The sequence below is a fragment of the Nycticebus coucang genome, chromosome X (genome assembly GCF_027406575.1).
Source record: "Nycticebus coucang isolate mNycCou1 chromosome X, mNycCou1.pri, whole genome shotgun sequence".
Taxonomy (NCBI): domain Eukaryota; kingdom Metazoa; phylum Chordata; class Mammalia; order Primates; family Lorisidae; genus Nycticebus; species Nycticebus coucang.
The window spans coordinates 21,834,564-21,847,999 of record NC_069804.1 but is presented as its reverse complement, the minus strand read 5'-3'; the positions used below and the strand labels follow the sequence as shown (position 1 = coordinate 21,847,999).

Below are 13,436 nucleotides of genomic sequence, written 5' to 3'. Positions count from 1 at the left end.
CCTGTCTTAAAATATAGCAGGGAAGTTCAATATTATAAAGGAAATACAGAGCTATTCTGGTTAAATATGAATGAGTTGGGTCCACACATCAACTTGTTTGACATCCCACCTCACCTCAATAATCTTTCAGAATGGTCCTCAAAGCAGCAATGTCCATAAAGGTTCTTAGTGCTGAGTTTGAAAACCACTGGTTTGTATCAGCACAGATGTAAAGACCTCCACTTAGTAGATAAATACACATAATTTTTAAAAAGTGTTTTGTAGTACCTAGGGCATTATTGGCTCTGCCTTTTACAATAAGACCTATGGTGCATAATGCAAGGGTACATGTCGGATCTATTGGTATAGAGTATAAATGTCTTAACACAATGATTAAGTAAACGAGATGAGGTATATATTAACCAGTGGGAGCATTCCTAATTCTATATGAAATCAGTACATTGTACCCCATAAACGCATTAATGTATACATAATCTATGTGTTTCTGATTTAATAAAAAAAATTTAAAAAGACCCTAAAAGATTAGAATACGTAGTCTTAGTCTATAAATGTGCCTGATGACTCTTATTGAAACTGTTGAAATTTTTATTTGAGAAATAAGAAATCTCCATTAGAAAAATGCTATTGTTATGTACAAAATTTTTAAAAACCGGAAGGATTTAGCTATGATGAAAAGGCCATGTATATATGTATGCACACACACAATTATTTGGCACAACTAAAATACCTTCTTTAAGCTGATTACTTATTTGCCTTTACTGCAACTTGGCTATCCCGAGGATGTGGATCCCCTAAACGAGGGTTTTTCAACCTTCTTTTTTTAATCTCATGGCACACTTGAACCTATAGTTAAACTTACGTGGCACAATGAAACTATGTTGATCAAAAAAAAAAAAAAGTAACAAAATGAATATATTTACTGTGCTTTGAACTTCTTTCAAAAATAAATTAAGTGATGAACTTTAAAGTTTTTGATAGCACACCTAAGACCCTCTTACAGCAGCACACCAGTTGAAATCCACTACTTTACACAAAGCTATACTGTTTTCCTCTGATATATCAGGATAGATATCTCCCTTTTTTTTCCATTGGTAAATCTAGGCCTTGATGCTTCTACTCTTTGTATAAAAAAGATTATTTCTTTGAGACAAGCTTACCATCTGGCCTTCTCTATTTTCTTGTTGTTATTTCTTTGCGTCTCTCAGGCACTCCTTTCATTCACTGAAGATCTTGTCGCTTGTTCATATTCTTCCTTCACATTCCAACTGCTGTTATATTTGTGGCAATTTCAACACCCAGGTTGCCAAAAATTCTCCCCGAGTTCTTTGACCCATTCCCAACCCCACTGACATGTTTTTCCATTCCACATCTGCTTGAATCAAGTCCTCAAAACTCCTCTAAATGAAAACATTCCACTCCCATAGCCTTCTTTTCTTCCAGGCTATTTGTTTTAAACTTACACTACAACAACTATTACCTCCAATCCCTGTTCCTATCCATGTTTCTTTCTTTCTTTTTTTCTTTCTTTCTATCTTTTTGAAACAGAAATTGATTTTTATTATTTTCCATGTATAGACAATTGCATGAAGAATACTTGTTAAATTCACTACTATACTTTTCCCACTATGGTAAAATATCACCTTTACCATAAACTAAATACCACATATATTGTTTCTGAACTCTACTTTGCTCTATCACACTATTTAACTATGTCTAAGCCAATTACTGTGGTGATATATAGTTTTCTATACCTAGCAGGAAAAGTCTCTTCTTATTGATCCTTTTTTTTTTACATATACATGTATTTATTAGGTTTCCACTTTTTGTCATCACAGATTTAAAAAGGCTTAAAATTTAATAACAATAACAACATTTAAGATAAGGACTAGAAACAAAAACTTCATAAAGAATGAACGAAGATAAATACATTCAGAACAGATATCACACAATTGCTGCATCGAAATATTAAGCAATAATAATAATAATGCAAAGAAAGTAACATTCACATTGTCAGATATAAGTATGTCTATTATAGAATGCTTTGACTCTGAGGTTCAGTATGGAGTCATCAGTTAACTTATTATTTTTTTTCCAAAGTCTCAAAAAATAGACAAGTAATATTTATAAATAAAAGTAAAAGATAATTGCAAAAAACAGATCATGCCAAATCTTATAGACAATAGAAAAAAAGAAATACTTCAAAATAATTCTACTTAACTGGATATACCTGATATTAAAATTGAAGAAAATATTTTATTATAAAGGGGAAATTACATTTTTTATAAAGGGGAAATTACATTTTATTATAAAGGGGAAATTGCATTTTAAATGAGGATGCAATATCCTAAACAACCTATTAACAAGTTGAATTAAAAATTAATGTTTAAGTAATGTACTTTGATCAAAATTAAATCCAATTTATGTGAGAATTAGTCACTATTTTCTTTTCTTTTATTTTTTTCTTATTTTCCTTTCTCTCACCCCCTCCCTCCTTCTCTGTCTGATCTCCCCTTCCCCCATGCCCCACTGTGTCATTAATTGTCATTAATTGTCCTCATATCAAAGTTGAATACATAGGATTCATACTTCTCCATTCCTGTGATGCTTCACTAAGAATAATGTGTTCCACCTCCATCCAGGTGGTACAAATGCTGCAAAATCTCCATTTTTGATGGCTGAATAATATTCCATGGTATACATATACCACAGCTTGCCAATGCATTCCTGGGTTGAAGGACATTTAGGCTGTTTCCACATTTTAGCAATTGTAAATTGGGCTGCGATAAACAGCCTAGTACAAGTGTCTTTAGAAGAAAAGGATTTTTTTCCTTCTGGATAGAAGCCTAGTAGTGGGATTGCAGGATCAAACGGGAGGTCTAGCTTGAGTTCTTAGAGGGTTCTCCATACTTCCTTCCAAAAAGGTTGTGTTAGTTTGCAGTCCCACCTATCCATGTTTCTTTATCAAACATTCCCCATTTCATCACTTTCCCCTTGGCCAGCCTAATCCCATTGGTCCTTCTTTAGATGCACTTCCTTGAAAATTCCCTCCAGTTCCTTGTCCCATCTCCCTCCATTGTATTCCCCTTCAAAAGCCACTAACCTATTTAAAACGAGTATTTGCCCTGCCACTTAACCTTGCAAGAGAGGACCACAAAACCAGGCAGATTTCCTTCACTTTATCTTCCTTAGCTCAAATTGAAATAGATTCTTAGCAGTGCTCAATAACTCTAGTATTCAAGTCTCCTAATAGTTACCCCTTCTTTTATCTCTTTAGACCTCCTTACTTCGATTCTTCCTCTTTACCCTCAGCTTATTTTCTCACCTTACACTTTCTTGAGAAAAATAATAATCAAAAGGGAATTCCCTCCTCCCCCTTCTACCAAATTATGGACCTAACTGCATCTCGTTTCCCCCCATTATGTCTTAAGGGGAGCCTTGCCTCCTACTGAAGGCCAATCCCTCTGCATGTGCTTTTGGTTTCATCTACTAGAAAACCAACTCCGCGAGGAAACATGTCTCTTCTGGGTTTACTGTAGGTATGCCTCATACTGTAGGGAATATTTTACCCTGATCTTTAGCATGAGACCCAAAGAATCATGAGAATGGCGTATGAGTTGTGCATGTGCAGGAGGGTAGAAAACTGGCCTCTGGGGGAGAATGTATATGTGAGGGGTGACAAGACCAGGCCTCATGGTTATGGTAAAGATTCTCTAGATTCCAAAGGTCTCTTGATGCTAGAGGCAGAGGTCTTGCTTAAGGTCTGCGGTTTTGCAAAAACAAGTTGGAGACATTCTGTCTGACACTTCCCATGTCCTCCCCTTTTAGTACTGATGTCTGATAAGTAACTTTTAACTACTTTTTCTTGCTTTATGATAATAAATACCAACCGAGGTTTGCTTGGGGGGACTCCCTGAGAGCCCCTCAGTTCCCTCACACAGACTGTGTCAAACCTCTTTATTCCTCACGCCAAAACCCCTTCATCATACTTTGTAAATGTTCGATATACATATGTATATTATTTTATATTTGTTATGTGTTGGTGAAAGAGAAAAAGACATAAACAAGGGAGCCATATCTCTGGCTTATGTCAGAAAATTTAACAAACCACAATTGTTTCCCATTGCCCTCTGATATTTTAACTAAATTTCTCCTGAATGATTGTAACATTCCAAGTTACCATGATTCCTTTTCATTTGGGGGAAAGTGCCAGGATACCAGGTTATCATGCAGTAAAGATAGAGAAATTATCCCTAGTCTATGGAAATCAAAACTGCTGAATATAACATCCCATGCAGAGTAAGAATAATAAGCCTATAATGTACTCACTGAGCTCTGAAATTGCATTCATTTGGAGCATTAATTTTCCAGCATTATTTCGGTTGGCTCTAACATTAATAAAAGTGCATTACCTGTTTTAATAGTTTGGAAGGAAAGAAAAATTAGTCTCCTTTCTAATCTGCACATGGAGTGCATGAGCACTGCAGGGTGCATAAGTGAATCTTGTGATGATTATTTAAGTGCTTCTTTATATGCAATTCATATAGAAAAGAAAATCTGCAGTGACCATATTTTCTTTAAATATCAACACTGAGCCTTAAGAGTATGTTATGATTTTTAGTCTTGAATTGGAACTATTTCAATGACCTCTTCTGTTTCCAGAATCCTGCTTAAAGATCTTGCTGGAAATCTGAGCTCAACAAGAAAAACCCAAAACAAAGCAGCTGAAGGAGGGTTAAAAAGACATAGAAGAAAGGCAGGTTCCATGAAACCAGACGGGTTCTAGGGAAGAGGCGAGGGATAGACCTTGGAGATTCCAAAAGGCCGGCGGGTAAAAATGAAGCTGGAATAGGTAAAGGTCAGTGTCCATTTAAATCAGACTAGTCTGTCTTACATTTCTCAAAAGTAGGAGAGGTAGACAACTATTTGCTTTGCAAAGGGCTTTGCAAAGGCCTGCATCCTAAATTAACAGAGAGGCTGTAATGATGTCAAGAAATTAAGTAATTCAATAAAATGTGATTTGATAATTTAAAAAGGAAAGCAAAATTTTACTATGAAAAAAACCCCTAATGGGCAGTTCTTATTAGTTCGGAAATTTAATCTCAGCCTAATCAGTCATGAAATATTTCCTTGGTTTTTCTAATGAAACTCCTACTGTAATTACTTTTTCCCTACAAAGAAAAATCTTCATGAATATTGCTTTAATATGCTTAATTGTATTTCTTATTCATTTAGGCCTCATTAACATTATCAAACCTGAGATGTACTTTCTTTAAGTAAAAGAAAAAGAAAACTGTATAGTATTTAGGACAGAACTTCCTCTGACCTGTTCCCGTTAGTTCTTTTTGATTGTCTCAAACATACTTCCATTTCTCCGCATAGTAGTGGTACATGAAGATAGGCAATGTTCTATAATTAGCCTAAACTGATAGCACAATTTGGTTTGCGTATGCATTTTTCATTTTAGGGAAGGAAGTTCACAACTTTCATCAAATTCCAAAAGGGGTCCATGATGTGAAACAGATGAAGGACTGTTTATTACTATGTAAAATCCTTTAAGACTCTTCACAACAATACGTCAACCACATTTGTCTTTACCACACCCATTTTCCCTGTGCCTCTTGTCTAGTCCACAGTTCTCCTGTAATCACTGTTAGATTTCTTTTTTTCAAAAGTGTTTTTTAGTCTTGCTTTACTTTAAGGTTTCTGCTACTATTAACAGCTGAAGATGTCATTCCTGCTGTTTTAAATAAGTCATCACCGTGTTAAAGAATTAAACCCTTAAATGAGATGTCAAGTAGTAGTCTTTGAGGGGAAGATTTTATAGGTAGAAACCTATTGTATCTACCACTGAGGGAAGACTTTTATTTTTTAAATGAAACAAATTATCAGCCTTATTTGTGCCCTATTTTTAATTAAAATTCTAATAAACACTCTTTATCCAGTTATCTGTTAGGTCTAAATGTAATGTGAATTCCTGGAATAAGGTCACTTGAGAGAAATAAAACAAAATTCAAGAGTACATTAACTTCAATTTACTTATGTGTACAGGCCAGTTTTAATGTTAAATCTTCATTCTCCATTAAAGAATAAAGAACTCTTTTGATTTTTTCCCCAAGGACCCTTAATTATTGAGTTCTGTTTCCTAGTTTCTCATTTAATAATTATATCACAACATATCTAAATTAAAGATTAATAAAATTAATTTATAACTATTTAAAAGTTTTCCTTTTCTAAATCATAAATAACTGCTTCTTTTAATATTCATCTATTAAATGCCTTCTATGTGAAAAATTATAAGTTCCAGTGAGATAATTTATGTTAATGTTGTATAACCTGGTAATACTATTTGATACAAAAATTATATTGAGAAAAGAAGAAATTGTATTTAACAGATCCTGTGGGTGCCTCATCCAGATGATACCCTTTTCTAGGCCTGGCTAACCACCTCCTAGTTGCTGTGGTTTTGGCTGCTACAAGTTCATATCTCCTTTTCCAGAGAATTGCCCCCATCCAGGAATGCCTGGAAAGTTCTGTCTCCCTTTTCCAAAGGGATCCTTGACAAAATTCCCATGATTATGGAGGTATAAAAGCCCAGGAGTCTTGCTTCAAGGTGAGAAAAACTTAATGGTATAGTTTATGCTCCAGATCTCCCTGTAGGATCAGGCTGAAGATAGACTGTCCCTGAAATCATGTTTTTGCTTAGCCCTTTCCCTTACCTAATCTTGCTTTACTGTTTTCTCCTGAGAATACTCCCTGAGGAAATCATTTGCAAAAGAATCCTCATTTCAGGCTCAGCTTTCAGGGGACCTGACTGAAGATGGACTAGAAGTGCTGCTTTAGGATCCGTTCTTTTATAAACTACTTTTAAAAAATTATATAATGATTATAGAATTATATATGATTATATATGATTATAGAATCACCAAACTGTAGAGCTGAAAAAGACCTTGGAATTTACCATCTTTGTCTCTTACATATGGATAATGAGGCCCACAAAGTAACTTAAATGAAGACCAAAAAGATATTAAATAGTTTGGGACAGGACATAAACACAGGTCTTCTGATTTCCAGTACTGTGGTCTTCAAATAGTCATTACAGTTAAAAATGTTACTCTCTTTATGAATCTATAAATGAAAAAAACTGCTTTTCATATAAATATAAATAACTTTATCACATGTTTATTTAGCAAAGGATTATGAAACAATGTCTAACCATTCACACCGCAGAGTTTAATAATACTTGGGAAAACCCATCTCATTAATTACTCAACCTCAGAGTTTTAAAATATATTCTAAGAACACATTGACATTCTTAGACTGATGACTGATCTCCTGCATATTGGGAAGATACTGAGTTCTGTAGAAATTTAATTATCGGGCAAAACATGTCTAATTAAATGTACACAACCTTCAGAACTTGTTCTTTATGATTCATTTTTAAACCACTTCAGGAAAACCTAGAATGTTGCCAGTGTTGACACCTATTAACATCACATTTGTTTATTAAATAAGAGAAGTGTGTGAGATAAAGCAAACAAAAGCAAGATATTCGGCTTTGCTGGGTACAGATACTGAAGGAAAGGCTTTTTATCTCCAAGTCAAAGTTAACTCAGCAACCCTTGAAATAGACCTAGGCTGCATCTTATCATTCTAAGTGTTAGAGAAGGTCTTGGTAATGCAATCTGTTATGGCAAGCTAATAGGTAAAGGCTAAATTGCTGCTCCTGCCATTCTATAAATGTTAGTGCATGACTGGGACCTTATGGAGCTGCAGAGGGCTCTCCTAAGCTGCCAGGCAAAATGGCTTTAGCTGCTGAAGCCTAGAGAAGCTAACAAACTCTTTAAATAAGCTTGCCAGCAGGGGGAGCTCCTAAAAGTCAGCCTGGGCAAACTACACCCACCAAGGAAATACTTGTTAAACTCAGAAAATTGTCAATGGAAAAGGCAACGGAAGGAGGAGAATTTCAGGCAAAGCATGAATTTATGAAGAGCAAAAAGAGCAAGTCAAAGTGAGCTTGTGAATGCTAACGAGGAGTCCTTAGTCACAGAGCAATGGTAGAGAATCAGAAAGCCAACCTGCGTATTCCCATGATGCCCTGAGCTCTGATTAAAGCACAGCTCTTTGAGGCGAATAGGATATAACGAGGAGGCAATTGAAACTTTAAAGTTGCTGAAGCTTATAATCTCTCTTCAATTAAAATTCCAATATCATTGCATATTCCATATATGGGAATTTTCTTTCAGTATCTATACCTAGCCAAATCAAAGACCTGGTTTCTCATTTTTTTTTTTTTTTTGTCTAGTTTCAATAATGAACTCCAAAGTTCATGGTATCAGAGGCTGATGATAACACTTTAGGTTTCTTGAACTGGGTAGAGAAAGCAACACAGCAAAAATGTAAATTCTAAAGGTCTTATTATAGTACAGAAGAATGATTATCTGGACAACATTTTAAAACTTCTGAGTCTAATGGAATGAGGTTTTGAGGAGGATGGATATCAAAAACTAACAAGACTGAGTCAGGAGTGATCTACATTCTGGGAAAATACTGAATCCTGTAGAAATTTAGTTATTAAGCAAAGCCTAGTTATATTGTTAAGTTCGTTATTTATTTATTTATTTTTTTTGCAATTTGCTAATTCATTGCTACATTGAGACTGATCTCAAATCCAAATTGATCCAAGGTACACCATTTACAAACCAATAATACAATATGTTTTCACCTTGTTAAAAAAGGTGATAATCTACAGTGACAGGATTAGCTGTTGCTTAGTTGTTGCAAATATAAAGTAGATCATCTTTTGAACTCCTTTCCCTCCTAACAAAGTATAAAGAATATCCTATAGAATTGATTCTGACCTGAAGCTCCATGATTCCTCCACACCAACTCTTCTGAAAGAATAGATGGCAGTGATTTTAGGCAAGTATTTATATAGGTGAAAGATTTCTTTTAGGGGTCACTGTTCTGTCTTACAATCTTCCAGCTCTCTCTTGCTTCTCACATCCCAGATCTGAAAATGGTAATTGACCAGAAAAGAGTGAGGTAGAGTTCTAGCTTAAGATAAAGGATAGATGTATTCTAATATTTTCCTTTTAGATCTTTAAACATTTAGATATAAGATCTTCTCCCATACTAATTCATATGAGAGTGGCAAAAGTCATCTAACTGGAGGTTGCTTATGGATGGTTCATTCATTCAAGAAAATTTTACCGAACACTTTGTAAGTGTAAGGCACTGCGTTAGGAACTAGAGTTGTAGAGGTAAATAAAGATAGCTCTTTTCTTAACTGAGCTTATAGTCTAGCATCCTTACTAATTCAGTATCTAAAATAGTTAATTACCACAGCAATTGAGGCAATTGAATCTTTATTTCAGACTCCATACTGAATCTCAGAGTCAAAACATTCTATAATAGATATACTCTTATTTGATAATGTGAATGTTACTTTCTTTGCATTATTATTATTATTGCTTAATATTTTGATGTAGCAATTGTCTGATTCCTTTTCTGAATTTATTTATGTTCGTTCATTATGTACGAGGTTTTTGTTGCTAGTCCTTATTTTAAAAGTTATTGTTATTAAATTCAGTTATTGTTATTAAAATTTAAGCCTTTTCAATTTGGTGAAGGCAAAAAAATGGAAACCTAATAAACACATGTATATGTAAAAATTTTAAAAAAATGGGGAAAAATTGAAAGCATTTCCTCATAGAACTGGAACCAGAAAAAGGTGACTATTTTTAACACTTCTATTCAGCATGGTGCTAGAAGTCCTAGATGGAAGAATCAGGCAAGAGAAGGAAATCAAGGACATCCAAGTAGGGAAAGAAGAAGTCAAACTATTTCTCTTTGCTGAAGATTTGATCTTATACCTAGAAAACCCCAAAGATTTTACCAAGAGACTCTTGGAATTGATAAATTCAACACAGTCTCAGGCTACAAAATCAATGTACAATCAGTGTCTTTCATAGACACTTAAAATAGTCAAACTGAGAAATCAAAGACTCAACACCTTTCAAAATAGCAAAAAAGAAAATAAAACACCTGGAAATACATTTAACCAAAAAGATGGAAGACCTCCACAGGGACAACTACAAAACACTGAGAAATTGTAGACGATGTAAAAAAAAAGTAGTAAAGCACATCACGCTCATGGATCAGCAGAATCAACATTTTAAAAATGTTTCTATACCCAAAATGATTTACACACACAGGGCAATCCCATTAAAATGCCAACATTTTTCACAGATCTAGAAAAAAATAATTCTACGCTTTGTATGGAACCAGAAAAGACCCTGAATAAACAAAGCAACCTCAAGCAAAAAGAACAAATCAGGAGGCATCACTTTATCAGACATCAAGATATACCAGTGGTATAGCAACCAAAACAATATGGTACCAGCACAAGAACAAGACACAGATCAATGGATCAGAACAGAGAATCCATATATAAAACCATCCTCATATTGCCCTCTGAACTTTGACAAAGCAGACAAAAACATATATTGGGGAAAAGAATCCCTGTTCAATAAATGGTGCTGGGATAATTGGATAGCCACATGTAGAAGCCTGGAACAGGATCCACACCTCTCGCCATTCACAAAGATCAATTCCTAATGGATAACAGACTTAAATTTAAGGCATAAAACTATAAGAATTCTAGAAGAAGTGATTAGACAAACTCTTTTATTTTATTATTTGGGGGGCTTAAAGGTCACTGGGCTTTTTATTGCAGTTGAAGCAGACTCAGATGGGCTGGTCCCAGCCATGAGAGGGGATAGCCCGGTGGTCATAGGAACACTCGTCACAGAAGCCCTGTCCACAGGCCCGGCCGTGGTGTTTGAAAGATTGATGCTGAACTCCTGGCAGTTGTAGCAATGCAGAATCTTGTGGTCAGGCACCCAGTATGCCAGCCAGCCACATCCTTTGCCAGACCTAGTGGTATGTCAATGGCTGTCACCACAGCTCCCAGAGTGTTCTGCATAGCCTCCCCCACCTCCTGAGCAATCACTGTTCCTCCTTCATCATCTGCCTGTGCCTCAGTAACATCTAACTGGACATTCCTGGATTCCTAGCAGTTGTCACACACCTGCACAGGCACAGGGCCCCAGCCACACTTAGGCACTGGATGTGTCTTGGATGAGCAGCTGTCGCAGAAGCCCTCCCTGCAGGCCCAGCAATGATGCTTAGTGTCGTTATCTTTAAAGGATGTCGTACATTTGTTGCAGCTCAGGATCTGGGAGTTGGGACTCCAGTAGGCAGGGCAGATCTGGTCCATCAGCCAGGAATTCACAGCCTTGGTGGGCCTAAGGCTAAATTCGGACACTGACTAAGCCATGAAATTCATTCCATCCAGCAGGCACTGTGTGGCATTGTTATTGTCTTCCAGAAATCCATTGGTACCAGGCTGCACATGCACAATCTCTGTGGCACCACTGTATCCACAGGATCTTGATTCCCAAACCACTACTGCCAACTCTGATAGACCACACCACAGTTTGGACATTCGATCACATGGCCAAACCAAGCATATTTTGCGAGACCCATCCAGGGAGAGTTGGTGGAAGCAGATGTTTTGGGCACTGTGTTGGCTTCCTTGCCTCTCTCGTAGCAGGCCTTGCAGGTATAGACTTTGCTGTCATACTGGTGGTAGAATCTGCAGCAGCTCTTGGCTTCGTGAGGCACTGCTTCCTTCCTGTGATTCATGCTGTTCTTACATCCAACCCCACATCTGAGACACAAGGAGGAGCAGGTGAAGTTCTCATCTGGAGAAAAGGAGCTGTGTGCCATCTGGTCAGCAGGAATCTCACCGCTGAAGCAGGCACTCAAGGCCTTCAGGGCTTTGACGATGACCCCTGAGAGCCGGGGAGGTCCTCCAGTAGCTGCTCCAAAGCATGCTGCAGCCCAGTAACGTCTGTGGGAGGGTTATAAGTCCTCGTTCCTTTGTAGTAAATGGAACTAAAGGCTTCAGGGAAGCAGCCCAGCTTCTGGAACTGGTCCTGGATGAGCTTCTCTGGCACCTCAGAGGGGTGATCAGAGCCCAGTAGTTGTGTGTGTGCAGTCTCATGGAAAATGATAACTGCAGGGCCCGGGGTGGATAAAGGGACATCCAGGCCACAGCAGGCAGTGGTAGCCTTCAGCTCCTTGGTAAAGTGCTTCAGATAAGCTTCTGAGGTGTCCCCAAGGAATTTGAAGAGGTCATTATGCAGCTGGTCTGCATAAGTTCGGTAGATGACCAGGACCTTAAGTAGCAGACGTGTTCTCTGGTTTAGATTCACAGTGTCTATCACTGCTACTTGGTGGACTGGGTCATAGGCTGCCCACACTCCCATAGTGCATGACTCCTGGAAAGTGTGGTTGAGAGTATGAAACTTTCCATCACCAGTATTTCCAGAAATGGAAACCACCTTCAGATGCTGATCAGGTTTGCAGTCCAATTTTCTAATAAAGTCCTCTTCATTCATTACCTGAATTTCATCATTTTCATCTAGTAGGAGGAAACTCACAACCTTCTCAGTCATCTTCTTCATTTTGGTCTCCTCATCCATCTCTTCTGCTTCCGGCGACTCCTGGATGTTACTGACATGGTGCACAGTAACAGGAAGTCTCCTTTCGTTACCCCCGGAATGAGTCCTCTTCTGGCATTCCAGGCCCTAATTGATTTTGCATGTCTGACACCTCATGACTGCCCTCTGCCTAACACTTAGCAAATACCCATTGGGACCCTTGCAGAAGTCACCATAAGGGACGCGGCCAGGTTTGAGTCTTATCTGCTTGTAGTTTTGCAGGCACTGTTGCTGATGGAGTTCCTTTTCACAACGGAGACACTACGGACTGCAGTGTTCACCGCACTCAAAGACAGCTTTGTCAGTCCCACTGTAGGCATAACTTTCCTGGCACGTCAGCCCTGGATTCAGGTCCTTTTATGCTGGGGAAGCCTGGGCACTCATACTCAGATTGGTAAGGAAACACACCCACCATGTAACAGTCACTGAGCTTGCCCCAAGAGTGAAAACAAAGGCTTGGGGTCTGAAGACTGCACAGAACTTTCACAGGGTTCTGAATACCTTAAAAAAGAAAACCTTCAATGTCCTATTATAATTCTTTACGCAGTGACAAATGTTTGAATTTTTAATTTTCTGCCTGCAAGACTCTTGTATCAGCAACAACATTGATTTGGTTTGATGATTTCATCCTCCATAAAGTGCAAGCAAATGTGTGGTCAAAATTAACTTGAAAGGGTCATTTATGGCTATCTGAGAGAAGTCTGATAGGTTCACAGAGGTGGGCTCATTGGTTGAGCCTCAGTCACAAAGTTTTGGTAGTGAAAGAAAGTGGTCAAGAGCTTTTCAATATAATTCAACCTCAAGCCAATATTTCAGAGAATACCATGGAGCAACTTGGCCATGGCAAGGTGGCATTTGGCAGGGTTTTTT

At 37.5% G+C, this 13,436-nt stretch overlaps 1 pseudogene; it reads right to left on the bottom strand.

The window, feature by feature from the left end:
* Window positions 1-10,707: 10,707 nt before the first annotated feature.
* On the bottom strand, window positions 10,708-12,950 carry LOC128578200 (zinc finger FYVE domain-containing protein 1-like; annotated as a pseudogene).
* Between the last annotated feature and the right edge of the window lie 486 nt (window positions 12,951-13,436).